Below are 17,559 nucleotides of genomic sequence, written 5' to 3' on the forward strand. Positions count from 1 at the left end.
TGCTAGTATATTTATATCTATAATTTATATCTTATAGTAACTTGCATTTCTTAAAGTTGCCTGTGAATTTTAGGGGCCTGTTTTTAAGCCTGTGATGAAAGAAGACACATAAGGAATGCCTCCTTTCTGCATGCCATGTAGAGTGTCATCTTAGAAGACAGAATGCTTACAGCAATTTTTGGAATCCTCTGGGCTTCCAATGGAATGCATGGAATGTATCCTAAAACAACCAGAATACAATTTTTTGTTTTTTATTCGGACACTGTGTAAGCTTTCATTAACTGTCAGTTCTCAGTAGCCCAGGGCAATGAAATGATCTAGAGTGACGTAGAACACTTTCTAGCTGTCTCCTCCATCAGTGTAATTCTTGCCTGGGCCTACCGCAGCCATATTACTGGTAGCTTATGAAGTTTCCGATTTCTCTGTGTCAGCCTTAACATCTCAGCTGTCCTGTCACCTCTACACTTGTCACTCCTCCTCATTCAAGGAGCAGTTTATCGTTATGCCATCAGTGAGGAATGAACTAGTGATCTCTGTCCCAGATCTTTGACTGAGTTCTTCTGAAGATTAAGCTATTTAGTGGATTTATACCTAAGAGCCTCAGGTAAGAAACATTACAGAAGTGTATTCTAGACTCTACTGAAATGGTTTTACTTCTATACTTCAGGTAGTCTACGGGGATCTCTAATATAGATTTGTTAAATGTGTGTGTGTGTGTGTATATATAATATACATACACACACACACATGTTTTTGTTCCAATTGCTAGCTAATATTGATGGATTCCATTGATTTGGTCAATCTTTGCAGAATAAGGTGTTTTTGAAACAGGATGACTGATCCAAGATGTCCCATCAAGAAAACAAAGGACAGACGTGTTAAATATTAACCTGGCCAATATTTTGCTTCACCTAGATACAAGTGGTGTTAGGATTGCCTGTCTCTGTTATCACCCTCCAACATGGAAATATGGACAATCAGCCAAGTCAGATCTGCAGATTTATGAGTTATCTGGTGAATAAGTTAATGTAAGGGATGTATCCTAAGTGTCATATTTGGAGTAAGTAGAATTGGCTTCTGCCTTTCTGAGGGTTTTGTCTTTCTCTGGATCAATACTGCAGGAAAGTAGTTTGAAATTGTATTATATATGCTCATTTACTGTAAGTGCTGTCGCATACCTATGTGGTTGAGTGACTTTAGTGCCTTCGTATGTGCTGCTCAGTGTGTTAGCTTGGTGTATGAAGACCCATAAATGAAAGAGTCCCCAATACCGGACAACTACTGATTGTAATGTTTCCACAAAATGATATTGTCACATGGAAAGTGCATGATATTTTAGGTAAAATAATATGTTTTGAACTGTATATGCAGAGTATTCATTCCTTTTGAAATAGAAAATAAAGAAAATCTTTTTGAGGTTTTCTAATGACATCAAAGACCTGCATTGTGAGATATGGGTAGACATGACAGATTCGTTAGTAGGAAAATGTAAGAAGAACTTAAGAAAATAATACTGTTCCTAAGCTATGGATAAGTACTTCGTGTTTGCATTTTGGACACAGGCCACATTGTCTACCATTGAAAAGCAGTTTTTTTTATTGCACATACAGTGAGTGGCCTGGAATAGCGGTATGATCCAATGTTAGCCCTGCCCATTAGGGGGTGCGATGGTTAGGAAGTGCTGATTGGGCTTAGGCAACTTTTACTTTTATGATCTGTCACCACTTCCCCTCGTTCTGCACGTCTTTACTATTTTTATGAGAGAAATGAATAACTTTACAGGTTTCAGTGTTATGAGGGCAGACAGACCATTACCGTAGTTATTGTTTCTTCAAAGTTTTTGATTGTGACGTTTCTTTTGAAAATATGTGGAGATACGAACAGTGCAAGTATAATGGTATATTTTGAAGAGGTTCTCCAGGATAAAATCTTTTTTTAATAAAAAAAAAAATATAAAAATAAAAAACTATATCCATAGCTTTAGACAGATTGTTTGTGGTAGCACGGCTTTATTTACATATCAGCAACATATTCTGCAGCACTTTACAACTAGATGAGTCATATACAAGCAAAATCATACATTATACAGCAACAAACAAATCAACAAATAAAACTAGGCTAAAAAAACTGCATAAAAATGTTATGCGTAAATCCAGCCCAAGGCTCTGTGCTCATGGCAGAGCTTTGCGAGATTTGTAATGTCCCTATGCACGTTTTCTTGTGGAAAATGGTCACAAAACCCGTGTTTTGGTCAGAAGTGGTGTTTTTACGCCACCCTCGCCACTTTCTGAGAAGGGGGCATGTCGAGGGCAGGGCCAGCAAGTCTGCCACAGTTATCTTCTTTGTCGCCTTTTTTGTTGTTTAAATGATGTCAGGCAGCCAGGGAGACAGATGCATTATCATCGGAAGCATGTCACCACGCGAAGATGTGTCTCTTATTCTCCCAGGGGGTCTCTGGCCCTCCGGCGGGACATCCCTCACTCCTCGCTAGCCATGAGGGGCGGGCTGTCGCCCTCGGAGGGCAAAACTAGTAAAGGTTCGAGCTTTAACCGTGCGCGTCACTTGGTGCTGCTGGGAGACGGGATGCTGTCATTCCTGGTGTTGGTCAGGGGTCCCAGAACACTGGAACCCCTAGCATCAGCTGTTGGCAGGGAACCTCTGTTGTCATGTCTCCTGACTTAGACATGTGGTGGGAGGTTCCTTCCTCTGCGCACACTGAGCCCTCACCTGTGCTTCCCTGGGCTGAGGGTGGAGATTGGGTGTGACCTCAGCAGTATCAGGTGATCTGTGGAGGGATATTTAAACCTGGTCCTTTTCCCCACTCACTGCTGACTATTCAGTTACTTCCCAGGCTCTGGATCTGAAGCTCTATGATAAGTGGTTTCTCTGGTTACTGACTCTGGCTTTGGTTGTCTTCTGGTTCTTGTGCCCTGGCTTACGTTTACTGACCATTCTCGTGTTTGCCTATTTACCAGTGCATAGTGTCACAGTATTTACTTTTTTTTTCCAAATGCGGCCGGTGTGCCCAGCCACCAGTCGTCCTGCCATTTGACATCTGGGAAAGGCTCTGCCAAAGTTCCCCTTCCTGCTGGAGGCGGGTGAAGAGTACCCCGGCCCTCAAGGATGCTCAGAGTGTGACGGCTTGCGCAAAGTGTGTCTGGTACACCTCGTTTGCTGGCCGTCAGTTTGGCTTAATCATTTCATTAGCATTACAACAGAGATCTAAGAAAACTCAGGTGCACAGCCTGCTGGAGTATGCACCTAATTTATGATGAGCCATGCGAGGGGACATCAAGACTTGGGGTAGCACATGCCAGTCTTGATAAGTCTGCCCCCTTTTTGCACAAAGAATGCATAGACACGCACAAAATCCCTGTAATTCTATACTATGTAGGCAGTGTTCTTTCACTGGAATCTATACTTCTAGGGTACAATACCTCCATTATATGACATGTTTCAATTTCTTTTCAGTTTGATTCCTATATTCCACCCCCCCCCCCCCCCCCCCTTCCCAAAAAAAGCATACAAATCATCAAAAAAAATTATTGGGTATTGCAGTTAAACGGCTTTGTGAATATGGTTTAGTATTTTGTGTATGAAGTTTGTTACTTATTTTTACATGTTTTGTATGAACATGACTTTAAATATATATATATATATATATATATATATATATATATGTATATATACATATACACACATTTTTTCTTTTTTAATGCCCAAACTTTATTTTTTAGTTATTGATGCAAAAAAGTTGGTAAATTCTTGGTTCAGTTCTAACACATGTGAATACCAATGATGAGGAATGTATTAGAACACGCCTCAAAGGCTAAAAAAGGAACTTTTGGGAATTCTTCCCATGGTTTGAATGCTCAGATGCACCTGTTATTTCAGAGTAAGACAAGCATCTCTACAATAATAGATGCTTCCATCTGCAACGGAGCCGATTTTAGTTTCGCTTTTATCCCTAGCACTTACATTGCCATTTTGCATTAACGGTCAACTGCAGCCCCAGCAGTAGCTTGGATTTGGTGGTGGTCCCAGCATCCAGGACCCCCACTGATATGACACATCATATAACATGTACGGTATATATTTTTTAATAAACATTTTGAATTGGTGTGATTAGGTATCTTAATGATATTAGAAATTAAGGGTATAGTTACAGTCATGATAGGTGGCAGTTTACATATTGGACACATCCAAAGTTTTCCAAACAAACACTATTCAATATATTTGTGCAGGGTCACTGAATTAAACATTTTTGGGAGCTCTTACAAAATGTTGTAAATGTTGCTTTTGTGCAATTTGCATAAAGTTTCCTGATACCATGAAGTCTGGGGCCACATGTTGAGGTGTGATGTAAGTTCGTAGTATAAATATCATCTTCCTATTTTATCCTATATGTGTGTAAGTTGGTACATTAAAATATGTTTGTACAATGCAGTTTGTTCCACCACGAACTGTATATGTGGCTAAAGAGAACCTGTCACCATGAGATGCAGTACAGCAGGAGGAGCCGAACAGATTAATATGTAGATCCAGTAAAACTCGTTATTTTATACTTTTAAGTCTCTGCTCTTTCTGAACTCAGGATGGCCCATTCAAGTATCACCAGTGACTGATGGCATTCTCAGTGTAAGGATCTTATTAGACAGGCAGAGTTTTTCTCACTAACGAGCAGTGATTTGCAATTTTGCAAGTCATTTGTGTTCAGAAGTCGTTCAATTACAAGAAATAATCACTAAATATTTTGTACAGTTTGCCCGTCATTTACAATTGTTGCTCGTTCGCCCCCTAGAGCATTCACAATGCTAACGACTGGCAGATCTCTCACTAGACAAGGGCATGTGGTGGCGACTAACTATAGTTATTCAGTCAGGCAGATTTGTCCAAGCCACAAAAACTAATTATTTATCGTGTGTCATTTGCTTCCTGCACGCTATTACATGCGACTTTCTGATATTAGAATACAAATGACAATCGTGCTGTCTAATGGGCTCTTAAAGGGAAAATTAATTGTTCAAATCAAATTTTTATGTTCACCGTATTTTTTAAGAATTTTGGGTGGTTATTTTTCATTTTCCATGTCAATATGTATATTTAAACAAAAACCATAAAATCCTACAGTTTTCGTGCTGTCCAGTAAGCCTAATAATAGGTCCCACTTCTTGGTCTGTACGTATCACTTTACTGCAGGTATCTTCTTATCATTACAGGCAGGATTAGAATGAGAAATATCACCTCTATATGCAGATAACACAGGATCCACCATTCACAATAGGTGATATCACAGCTTATCTACTTACTCCTGAACTCTGTACAGATCACAGAGCATGAGTAGAAAACTCTTCCATGGAAGTCATTAAGGTCTATTACTGTCCTTTGTAGCTGTTCCATGTGGCTGCTGTAGAGGGTAGCCTCCATAATCATGTTCAGGAAACAGAATCAATAAGTCTGCAATTAGAGAATAAAAATAGATTAGAAAAAACGTTTAAACCGGCAGAAAAAATTTCGGTGACACAGCCACTTTAATTCTGTATTCACTGATAAGACAGCCCTATGTATGGCTCAGATTGCACTGCAGTTCATGGTGACCGGTCTTCTTTAAAGTCTGATGAGCTGATTTTCACTTCTTATTCCTTACGTTATAATATGGCAAGTGATATATGCTGGAAAATCGAAACGAGGTTTGGTGTACGATTTTAATTGCAGAGGACTAATGTTACAAGCTAACATTTTTTATATCTAACCTGCAGTTCCTCTGAGCTGTAAGTATAAAATTTGCAGTGCTAGTAGAGATACTGTGTTCGGTGTTCGAGACGCATCTGACAAAACCAACTTAGAGGCTCATTCAGATGAGAGAAGTTCACGTCTGTATGTTGTCTAAGTACATGGACTGAACATAAAGTCAGGGGGCCAATTCATGTGAGACGTTTTCATCGCGGACCATGCATACAGAGAAATTTGCAGCATGGACTTTTTTTTAATCCGGTTATGTGAGGCTATACTGCACGGAAACTGTAGGACACATAACAGTTGTGTCCAGCTCTCGGCCTAAAATAGTTGGCCAAACTTGCTTAGCTGCCCATAGCAACCAATCGGATTGATCCTTTCATTTTACAAACACAAGAAAAATTCTAAATGCTGCATTTTTTTGAAAAGCATCTCCTAAACAACAAAAACTCCATTAGCAAAAAAACCACCCTGACTTTCATATTTCTCAAAGACCTTCAGCTAACATCTGGAGCTGACATTTTTACCTCAGAAAAATGCACCTAAAAATGCTGAAGTGCAGAAAAACATCACTAAAAACCTATGTGTTAATCCACCCTCAAGTCAGAAGTTTTTCAGTTCTCCAGTCAGCCTAGTATTGGAAGCGTTGTGATGAAGTGGTAGTGGATGGCAATAACAGAATGGGATGTTTGAGGTATGTATTAACTCAAGTGTTTTCACGATACAGATGTACTGCATTGTTTTATATAACGTGGTTCTCCTTCAAAAGTATAAACTGCAATCTATATTAAGAAAAGATTGTGTGAACACCCTCCTATCCATGACCCAGTTTCCTCTTGATTGTTGAATTGGCCATGTCTATCCAAAAGTAATGCTTACCTATGCTCACATGTTACATTTTACAGACCATTTTCCATAGCACTTATCTTTCTTAAGGCCTGATGCACACGAATGGGTCACTTGAATGGATTTGCAATCTGGAAGATACGGTATAGAGATGAGTGAAGTTGATGAAGTGGAATTCGATCCAAAGTTCAGGAAAAATTGATTCACACCAAATCTGAATTTCCTCACGTTTCGTGGGAAACGAATCACATTTTTGCACGTGTGAGGACATGGAGCAAGGAACTCTGGGAAGGCGGGATCACCCATAATGCCATGCATGCAGCCAATCAGCAGCCAGCCCTGTGATGTCACAGCCCTATAAATAAGCTCAGCCATCTTGGATTCTGCCATTTTCCAGTGTACTTACTACAGGGAGAGATGTCAGCAGGCGCTAGGGACAGTAATAGGAAAAAATTGTGCTAAAAAATGATTTACAAGTTCAGGGAAAAAGATTATTCAAGGTGTAGGGAAAGGATAGGGAGGAATCATTCCACAGCATTTATGTTGAACAGGGTTCAATAGTGGAGGTTACAGCCTGGGTAATAGGAACAGTCCTATTACCCAGCACCCTTTTTGGCATGTAATAGTGGCAAAATAAAAATATATTTGCCATTCAGCGGTGCAGTTATATGTTCTAAAGTCTTTTTTTGCATGTATTCGTGGCACAAAAAAAAGTATTAGCCATTGTGTGGTGAAGTGAGAAAATTAGACTTTTTTGGGGTGTTTTAATTTCCTTTTTATTTATTTGATCTAACAGTATGTCAGACAGAGAAGTGCCAGGCCCTGCACAGGGGAGGGGTACAGGGCTAAATGTTTCTGGCACAGGCACAGGTCGCAGCAGAGTAAGGGGCTGTGTCAGCAGGGGTCACATCAAGAGGCCTGAGCTCCCCGTGTCATCTAGCGGTCGTGTCTTGACCAGCAACCCAGCAGTTTTTGAATGGTAGACTCGGTCATCTCTGTTTTGGATTCACTCCTGTTTATTTTGGCATTAGCAATACTGATGGATTACTGACCAAATGCTGACCGAGCCAAAGAGAATGCTCAACAGACAGGATCCGTTTTTTTTGGGGTTATTGTTCTGACAGATCAGAGGAAGAGCAAAATAATAAGTGATGTCAACACAAACTTACTGCTGACACCCTCTCTCTCTGTCGGGGGGCTCTACTTGTATAAGCGTTTAATAGAACAGGTTCTGTAGACATTGATGTGGAATCAGCTGGTGACGGTGAAAAAGGGGTGCGCTTCTTCTTGACGCTAACGAGTTTACACTTGAGTTATTTGGTCAGTTTTGGCCCCATGACTGCCCTAATAAGTGAAGTGTGCAGTGATTCTAAGAGCGATGCCTGTCATCTACATGTCATACGGACTCACAATATTATTTCACTACTACAGCAGACTCCCTATGCAAGTTACTGCAAGGCACAATGTTCTACACCCCTATAAAGGCTCTCTGCAGCCCGGAAATAGCTGTTTTTTTTATTCGATTCGCTGCAAATAAATTCGGATTAAACAAAATTGTTTCCAAAAATTCGGCGAACCGGCCGAATCGAATTTTTGAAAAATCTGCTCATCTCTAATACGTGGAACGGAGGCACGGATCTGAAGCACTACGGAGTGCTTCCCTGGGTTTTCTGTCCATGTCTCTGCACTACTTTTTTTCAGTGCAAATCCCATTCAGGTGAGTGGGTCCCCAGATGACGGGCCTGTGCATTGCAGAGTGCAATGCCACTGTGTTCACTGTGTACAATAATTTTTATTTTATTTTTTATTAAAAGGGTCCTCATAAAAGCTGATCAGTGTGCCCCACTGTTGAGACTCCTAGGGATCATCAGCTGTAAGCTATGGAGGAACGGGACAGCATTGATCATCCATCCATGCAACACAAGACTTGACAGGTCCTCCAAAAGAGAAGTTCACTTTGTAGCCGTGCTCTGTTCTTGCTAGTTCATGGAGTTCCAGAATAAAGAATCCCCAACTATCAATTCAAAATGCCCTAAATACGGTCTTTGAAACGTAGGTTTCAAAAACAGTCCTTAGATCCAGGGTGAAGGCCATAGGATGGTATTTTCTTGTGTGTCGATGGTGAGATCTTGCAGTCGTCCTTCAGCACTGCCGGTTGTGATATGAATTAATACAAAGTCCCTTAGTTATCTATCACATTGGATTGTCATCTGTTAGGAGCACTTTCACACTAGCGTTAGAAGAATCCGGCAGGCAGTTCCGTTGCCGAAACTGCCTGCCAGATTCGGAAATCCATATGCAAACTGATATCATTTGTTTGCGGATCCGTCTGACAAACGCATTGCAATACCCGGATCCATCTCTCCGGTGTCATCTGGAAAACATTTTTCTGGAACACTTGGTACTGGATCTGGCATTAAAACATTTAAATGAAAATGAATGCTGGCCAGTGTTCCGGAATTTTAGCCGGAGAAAATACCGCAGCATGCTGTGGTATTTTCTCTGGTCAAATACCGTAAAAGGAGCTGAACTGAAGACATCCTGATACATACTGACCGGATTGCTTTCCATTCAGAATACACTGGGACAAAACTGAAGCGTTTTTTTTTTCCCAGTATTGAACCCCTATGACGGAACTCAATACCGGAAAACTTTAACGCTAGTGTGAAAGGGTTGCCTTTACATGTGGTGGAAAAATCTACCAGAAAATATGCAGGTACAGATTTCTTTGTGAATTTTGATGCAAGTTATATCCCTCATTGAAGTGAATGGAAACATTCTGCTTTGGAAAACACAAGATATAGAATGAAACACCCCGTAGATGGGGGAAGGCTTCACACTGTGTATTTTATGGCAGATTTTACCATGTGAAGGTACCCTAACAGTGCAAGCTTTCTGTTAATAAATAACCTGAAGCTGCAGAGCTGCAGTGGGTTAGTGGCGCTGTGTAAATGGTGTAGGCACTGTACAGCTGTTATCAGTCATCAAACATGGTTTTTAATATCTCTGGGTCTCCTGTTACACAGACATCCAAAATAGTCTGTCCCTATAATCCTGAGTGGGAGCAGTGTGTGGAGTTAATGATATCTGTGCCTGATTTTCACCTCTAGTATGATTTATGCTGGACTTGTTCCATTGTGTACAAGACTGCGTATTAATCAGGACATCACATGCATAACTCAGAACAGATTTTTTTTTTTTAAATGTAAGTTTTTTTTAATTAAATACTTGACATTTGTGTCGCTTTTGATATTGAGAAGCCATACGCTGCTTTATATCACCATCTAGTGTTGTCGATGTTTATGTATGACATACATGTAAATATATTAGGGGATCTACAACGCACTGCACGCCAGAATTCTGTCTTTATGGGGTTACTTACTAAGGATACTGAGACTTTTTGCATTTTTATACCACTCACTCCAGTTTTGAAATGTAGGTTGTTGAGTAGATATGGATAGCTATGTTAATTAGTTTCACTCCTGATATACCAATGCGACTGTTTAAAAAGTTGCAAACTCGCTCCAATATGGATATGGCGTAGAAAACCGGAGTGGCAGTTCTAGACAAAAGTGTTTGATTTAAAGGGGTTCTGCACTTTGTTTAAACTGATGGGTGGAGGGCTTGGCTTGATTGGCTCAGAGGCATACAGACTGATCAGCCAATCAGGGGCAGAATTCTGGGAGGTTCTGGTGCTGAGAACGCAATAGAATGCCATCCTGTATTCAACTTTAGACCTCAGAGCATGTGTTGTGGCTGTGTCTGCCAAAAAGCAATTGCAGAGAAGATACAAGCCAGTAATCAAGCTGTACTAGGGACACTCTATAAGAAGAGAAGCGGGAGATATAATTACAGTAGGTACATTTTAGGATTTTTATCAAGGAAAGCTTAGCATAGAGAGTGAAGGACTGGTCACTCTGAGTTGTGAGTTGTTTTATAGTTCATGCAGCTTACTGGCTATCATACCAAAAACAATTTTTTTTCTGTATATGGACAGCCAGTCATCTTTTTTTATTTGTAAAACTAATATAAATATAAGTTTCTACAGCTCATAAGCTTATTGCCAGCATACATTCCGCTTCAAACAATGAGCTATTGCCCCTTGTTTTTCCAAAAACCTCAATTTATTGTTTCTAATTCGGCATTTTCAGTGCACTGAAGTGCATCAATATACCTATGTTAGTGAACATGTTATTGTATTACTTCAAAATACTGTTTAGTTACAGTAAAATAATTTGACTACAATAACTGTGTTACTGTCTGGTGTTACACGTCTTACTGCAAAAACTGCATTATTATAACCGTATTAGGAAATGTGCTTTATTACTTCAAGTTACCCCTGCGTCTGACAACATCCCTTGGAGCCAAGGGTCGGAGCATTCCTCTTGCTCCTTCTTCTCCTTGTGGTTCCAGATAAGACTTTTAGTTGTTTCATCTCTGTCTTCACTGCCTCCTCCAAGTGGGGCGCCTTCTTTTTTCTCTAAGAGGCAAAAACCCCCACTTGCTATGAAAGATAATCAAAATAGTCTTCCTGTTGATGACTTGTGTGAAAAGTGTCAGCATTTGTACTGCCATGAGGAGGAGGTTCAGGTGGAGGCAGGGGGCCCTCTTGTATAGCCATGGTGGTGGTAGTAGTAGTAATGGCACTTTGTAGCCATGGTGGTGGTAGCGACAGTGGCAGTTGGGGCAAATACACAGCAGGAAAGTGGGTGGGGATGAAGGAGCCCGCAATACTATATCACAGTCTGATAAAAGTGGTGGGGAAGATGAGGACAATGATGATAATTGTATGATAGATAGGACCTGGGAGCCAGATCAGGGTGCTGAGGAGGAGACATCAGACGCGAAGGGTGGTGGCCATGGCAGCAATAAAGAGCAGAGGCAAAGTACGGACAAAACCTCCAAAAGAACTGGTGGGCCCAGATCTGCTTATAGTGTAATCAGCCTGGGAACTGGTGATTCCACTGATCCCAGCACTCCAAATTCCTGATCCCAACCAGGCCACATCTCCAAGCAGAAAAGTCTTTGTCGTCTTCAACTGCTTCTTTTGCTGCTCAGACTCCTCCTCCTCCTTGTCCTTTGCTCAATTGTGACACATCCATAACGGAATGTGTGGCCACGAGAAAACTATTTGCAACTAGCAATTAGCTTGTGTGCAATCGGAACTCCCAACTGGCCTAGTTTTGACGATGCATTTGCTGCTGGATCACTTAGTTGTGGTAAATGTGGCCCAGTTCCACACCTTCACCTAAATTTAATTGTATTCTATAGTATTACTACTTACCAGCTCTCCTTAAAAATTGTCTCATTTTTAAAATGTGCAGTTCTGTGCACATGAGACTGCATCATCAGATCGAGTGGGAGTCTGTTCTCCTTCTCTCTGTCTTCTTTGTGGCAGCCAGGCCGCATTCACAACCAATAAGTGTCCTTGTCGTTGTCCACATCAGTCACTTGGTCTCCCATTCAGACTCCTCCTCCGCTCTATTGTCAGTCATCAATGGAATGGAATGTGTGGCCAGAAAACAACTCTGCACACTCGGCAGTCTAGTTATGAGCAACCTAAACTCTAACCTGGCCGAGTTTTCTGGCGGTGCAGTTGTTGCTTGTACCACTAAGTTGTGATAATTGTGGTATAGTTCCACACATTCCCCAAAATAGAAATCTTCTCTATGCCATCAGCTGCAGTTTTTGCCATATGCCATCCGTCTGATTTTTGGCTATGTGTCATGGTGGCACAGTTCCGCACCATCTCAAAGTTTAATTCTTCTATATGCCATCCTTCAGACTTTTGCCAGGTGTCCGTAGTGGCACAGTAATGTGGCTTAAACAAAATTGAATTCTTCTCTAAAATGTAATTCTTCTCCTCTATGCCATCTGTTGGACTTTTGGCCAGGTTTCCATAGTGGCATAGTTCTGTGGCTTCGCAACTGAGAACACGAGTTTGTGAGTGATTTCAAATGTTTGTTTGTATTAAGTGTGTGACTTAAGATTGAGTGACTTTAGATTCAGGGATTTTAGGATGTGACTAGAGTAAGTCAGTTGTTTTTTATTGCATTGTATTGTATTTTTTAATATCTCTTTTGTGCAATCCTCATTAGCAAGTATGTGCTCCATCATTGACAAGGCAGTGCACATCTTGTCAAATGTATGCAGTCTTGGAACAGCTGTTTGAGGGTGCATATCTTTGCTAAAAATGTGAGCAAATAGCATGTTTGGAATCACACATATCTAAACGAGTGAATTTCAACATTGAGATACCTTGGCAATCTGAAAAAGAGTTTGCTGCTAACTGAGCAGACACGCTATGGGGGATGCGGGTGAAGGTGGTAGCATGGAGGAACAGTAAAGTGAGGTAGCTAGCTGGATTACAGTTTGAAAGCAGGGTAGAGGGAAGAGTGCTAGGGAGGTTAACCCTGATCTGAAACACTCCAACAAATTTACAAGGTTGGCAGATGAGGGGGGATGTCAGTTTAGGGAGAGCATTGCTGCAGCCGGACCCTTCCTCTGCCAGTCAGAGGAGTGTCAACTCCAGTAAGCAGGAAAGCAGGACAGGTCAGACAGGACCTGGTAGTGGGAGACTCAATTATTAGGGGTACAGACAGGGCAATATGGCGCAAAGACCAGGATCATGTTTTGTCTTCCTGGCGCTCAAGTTCTTCATATCCCGGATTGGGTTGATAGATTACTGGGTTGGGCTGGCGAAACCCCAGCAGTCATGGTCCACATTGGAACCAATTACAAAGTTAGAGGTAGGTGGAGTGTCCTTAAAAATGATTTCAGGGACTTTAGTTGCAAGCTTAAGGCAACGAACACAAAGGTAGTATTTTCTGAAATACTACCAGTACCACAAGCCACACCAAAGCAGTGGGAGATTAGAGAGGTTAACAAGTGGCTCAAAAATAGTTGTAGGAAGGAGGGTTTTGGGTTCATAGAGAATTGTGCTGACTTCTCTGTCGGCTACAGGCCCCTTCATAGGGATGGGCTATACCTAAATGGGGAAGGTGCAGCTTTGTTGGGGAGGAGATGGCTAGAAGGTTGGAGGAGTGTTTAAACTGGGGACTGTGGGGGAGGGTAATTACATTATAGCAGGGGAAGCTAGTGTAGATAGTGACCTGGAGCGAGGTAATGCGACTCGGGGTGGCTTAGAGTGAAGGACTAAAACAGCTCATAAGGAAAGGTGTAAGTTAAAAAATATCCAAAAACCTCTTAATTGTATGTATACTAATGCTAGAAGTCTGACAAATAAAACTGGTGAACTGGAATTAGTGATGTGTGAGGAGGACTATGACATAGTGGGAATAACTGAGACATGGCTGGATGATAACTATGACTGGGCGGTTAATGTACAGGGTTACAGTCTGTTTAGAAAGGATCATAAAAACCAGAGAGGGGGAGGGGTCTGCCATTATGTAAAGTCCTGTCTAAAGCCCACCCTCCGTGATGAAGTGACAAATAAACATGCAAGGTCACTGTGGGTAGAAATACATGGAGGCAAAAACAATAAAAAAAATACTGGTAGGGTTTTGTTATAAGCCGCCGAATACACTGATGAGCAAACACGTAACAATGTTTTGAACTTTTGACTTTCAGGTTTCATATCTCGCCACCTACTACAGCTTCGAACGTACGATTACCATCATTTTATAGACAATCATCTTTGCTATCGTACATAAATTGACTTGCAACCATTTAGCATATGATTAGTTATGCAGATTCTTGTCATTTGAGTTTTATTATTTTGTTAGTATTTTGCAAATCCACCTTTTTGCTTTCAACACTGCCTCAATCCCTCTGGGCATGATCTAGATTGAAGCAAGTCTCAACTGAAATCTGTTCCCAGGTCTGTTCTACACATTTCCAATGTTGGTGGACTTGCAAAGCGTTCAAAGCTGTAATGGATGGTGAGATATGAAAAGTCAAAAGCCTGAAAGTCAAAAGTTCAAAACATTGTTACTCTCTTGCTCGTCAGTGTATAACAAAGTCCACAAAAAATCTACTACTAAGGGAAACAGATGAGGCGTCAAATAGAAACATAGAAACATAGAATGTGTTGGCAGATAAGAACCATTTGGCCCATCTAGTCTGCCCAATATACTGAATACTATGAATAGCCCCTGGCCCAATCTTATATGAAGGATGGCCTTATGCCTATCCCATGCATGCTTAAACTCCTCCACTGTATTTGCAGCTACCACTTCTGCAGGAAGGCTATTCCATGCATCCACTACTCTCTCAGTAAAGTAATACTTCCTTATATTACTTTTAAACCTTTGCCCCTCTAATTTAAAACTATGTCCTCTTGTAGCAGTTTTTCTTATTTTAAATATGCTCTCCTCTTTTACCTTGTTGATTCCCTTTATGTATTTAAAAGTTTCTATCATATCCCCTCTGTCTCGTCTTCCTTCCAAGTCATTATAATGGCGGACTTCAACTACCCAGATATGGACTTAAGAAAACCGGTTCTTGGCAATAACCAAATACAATTGCCTTTCCCATCTGCTTCAGGATTCGACTAGAGGGACAGCCATACTGGACTTACTAATATCAAGTAGACCAGACAGAGCAACAGGTGTGTAGGTTGGGGGACACCTGGGAAACAGTGATCATAAAATAATAACCTTCCGATTGTCAGTCAAGAGTGTTTTTTTTCAGGGAGGCACAAAAATGCTAAACATCCAAAAAGCACAATTTGAACCAGCTAATTAGCCTCACTAACTGAGACCATGTCCTTGGGAATGGGAATGCAGCCACAAATTACTTTATTGGAATAAAAGGGTGAAAAACAAGAAAAAAATAAATGTGGATAAATAAAGAAATGTGAAGGGAGCAATGAATGCCAAGAAGAAAGCATTTAAATTGCTAAAACAGGACGATACTGAGAAAGCATTGAAAAACTACAAGGAAAAACATAGAATCTGTAAAAGACAGATAAAAGCAACCAGTCTGGAGACAGAGATTAATTGCCAAAGAGTGTAAAATTAGCCCTAAAATATTCTTCACTTATATACCGTATTTTTCGCCTCATAAGACGCACCCCCCCCAAAAAAAATGGGGGGGGGGGAAATGCCCCTGCGTCTTATGGGGTGAATACTGACATTTTTATATCGCTGGCTGCGATGTATGCGAGAGCGGGGAGCTACTGGGAGGAGGAGCTGGGGGCCGGCAATTGTGGCGGGGGCGGTGCAGTCACTGTAGTGCTGCACTATACAAATGTCTCATTCAATTAAAAGTGATTACACATGCCCCCCCACTCCTAAAATTACCGTACAACCTAACAGCTTCTGTAGAATGCAGGCCAGGCGGGCGGCAGCGTAACTCCCTGATGTCACGTGCCTGCGCCTACTACTTTATGAATGAAGCAGGCGGCGCAGGCAAGTGACATCAGTGAGTGACGCGCCGGCCGCTCGGCCTGCCTGGGTTGTACAGAAGCTGTTAGGATGCATGGTAATATTAGGAGCGAGGGGGCATGTGTAATCACTTTTAATTGAATGAGACATTTTATATTTGTATACTGCAGCACTGGAGCGGCAGGGGGGGGGATCTGTGGATGACAGTTTTATGGGGAACATCTGTGGATGGCACTGTTAACACTGTTAAAGGGTGGGGGGTCTGTGGATGGCACTGTTATGGGCTGGGGGGGTCTGTGGATGGCACTGTTATGGGGTGGGGGTCTGTGGATGGCACATATATAACAGTGCCACCTACAGATCCCCCCTGTAACAGTGCCACCTACAGATCCCCCCTGTAACAGTGCCACCCACAGATCCCCCCTGTAACAGTGCCACCCACAGATCCCCCCTGTAACAGTACCAGCCACAGATCCCCCCTGTAACAGTGTCAGCCACAGATCCCCCCATAACAGTGCGTCATCCACAGATCCCCAGTAATAGTGCCATTCACAGACCACCATTAGTTCCAAACCCACCAAAAGCACACCTTTTGGTTAAAAAAAAGATTTTTCTCATTTTCCTCCCCAAAAACCTAGGTGCATCTTATGGGCCGGTGCGTCTTATAGGGCGAAAAATACGGTAAATGGTAAAAAGTTTTGATCTGATAGTGTTATTCCCTTAAAGAGTGATTGGGGGGAGTTGTAGAGAGCAATGAAGAGAAAGCGAAGCTATCAAATATTTTTCTCTCTACTATCTTCACTGAGGAAATTGAAAAATTCTGATGAAATGCAGAGTTTCAAAATAAACTCCCCATGAATAGTGGCCTGACCCAGGAAAAAGTGCAGCAGCATTTTAAAAAGATTAAAAACACCAGGTCCAGATGGCATACACCCTGTATCTCAAGAGAATTAAGTGATGTAATAGGAAGACTTTTCTTTCTTATACTTAAGGACCCTATATTAACAGGGAGTGTTCCACAGGATTGGCGCTTAGCACATCTGGTACCAATATTCAAAATGGGGTCAAAAACAGAGTTTGGAAACAATGGGCAAGTAAGATCTGTTGTCGGTACACTCTTTAAAGGTCTTCTAAGAGATGCTATTCTGTAATATATCAATGAAAATAAGCAAATAACGCCATATCAGCACATTTCATAAGGAATCGGTCTTGTCAAACTAATTTAATCAGTTTCTTTGAGGAGGTAACTTCTAGATTTGACCGCAGTGAATCAATAGATGTAATATATCTTGACTTCTCCAAAGTATTGGATACTGTCCCACAAAAAAGGTTAGTCCATAAAATGAGAATCCTTTGGCTGGGGGAAAATGTGTGTATGTGGGTAAGTAACTGGCTCAGTGATAGAAAACAGAGGGTGATTATTAACAGTACACACTCAGATTGGGTTGCCGTTACTAGCGGAGTACCTCAGGGGTCAATATTAAGCCCTATTCTCTTCAATATATTTATTAATGATCTTGACAAAGGCTCTCACAGTAAAATATCAACTTTTGCAGATAATACTAAACTGTTTAAAGTAATTACCACAAAATAGGACAATAAACTGCTACAGATGGATCTGGATAGTTTG

General features: G+C 41.3%; 1 protein-coding gene across 1 annotated transcript in view; it reads left to right on the plus strand.

Annotated features, from left to right (window-relative positions):
• Positions 1-476: 476 nt before the first annotated feature.
• STAC3 (SH3 and cysteine rich domain 3) overlaps positions 477-17,559 on the plus strand; it is a 129,882-nt gene continuing 112,799 nt past the window's right edge. Inside the window, exon 1 of the mRNA XM_044286429.1 lies at positions 477-604. The gene's annotated coding sequence lies outside the window, so the exon portion shown is untranslated. The remainder of the gene's footprint in view (positions 605-17,559) is intronic.

The sequence above is a fragment of the Bufo gargarizans genome, chromosome 3, assembly GCF_014858855.1.
Source record: "Bufo gargarizans isolate SCDJY-AF-19 chromosome 3, ASM1485885v1, whole genome shotgun sequence".
Taxonomy (NCBI): Eukaryota; Metazoa; Chordata; class Amphibia; order Anura; family Bufonidae; genus Bufo; species Bufo gargarizans.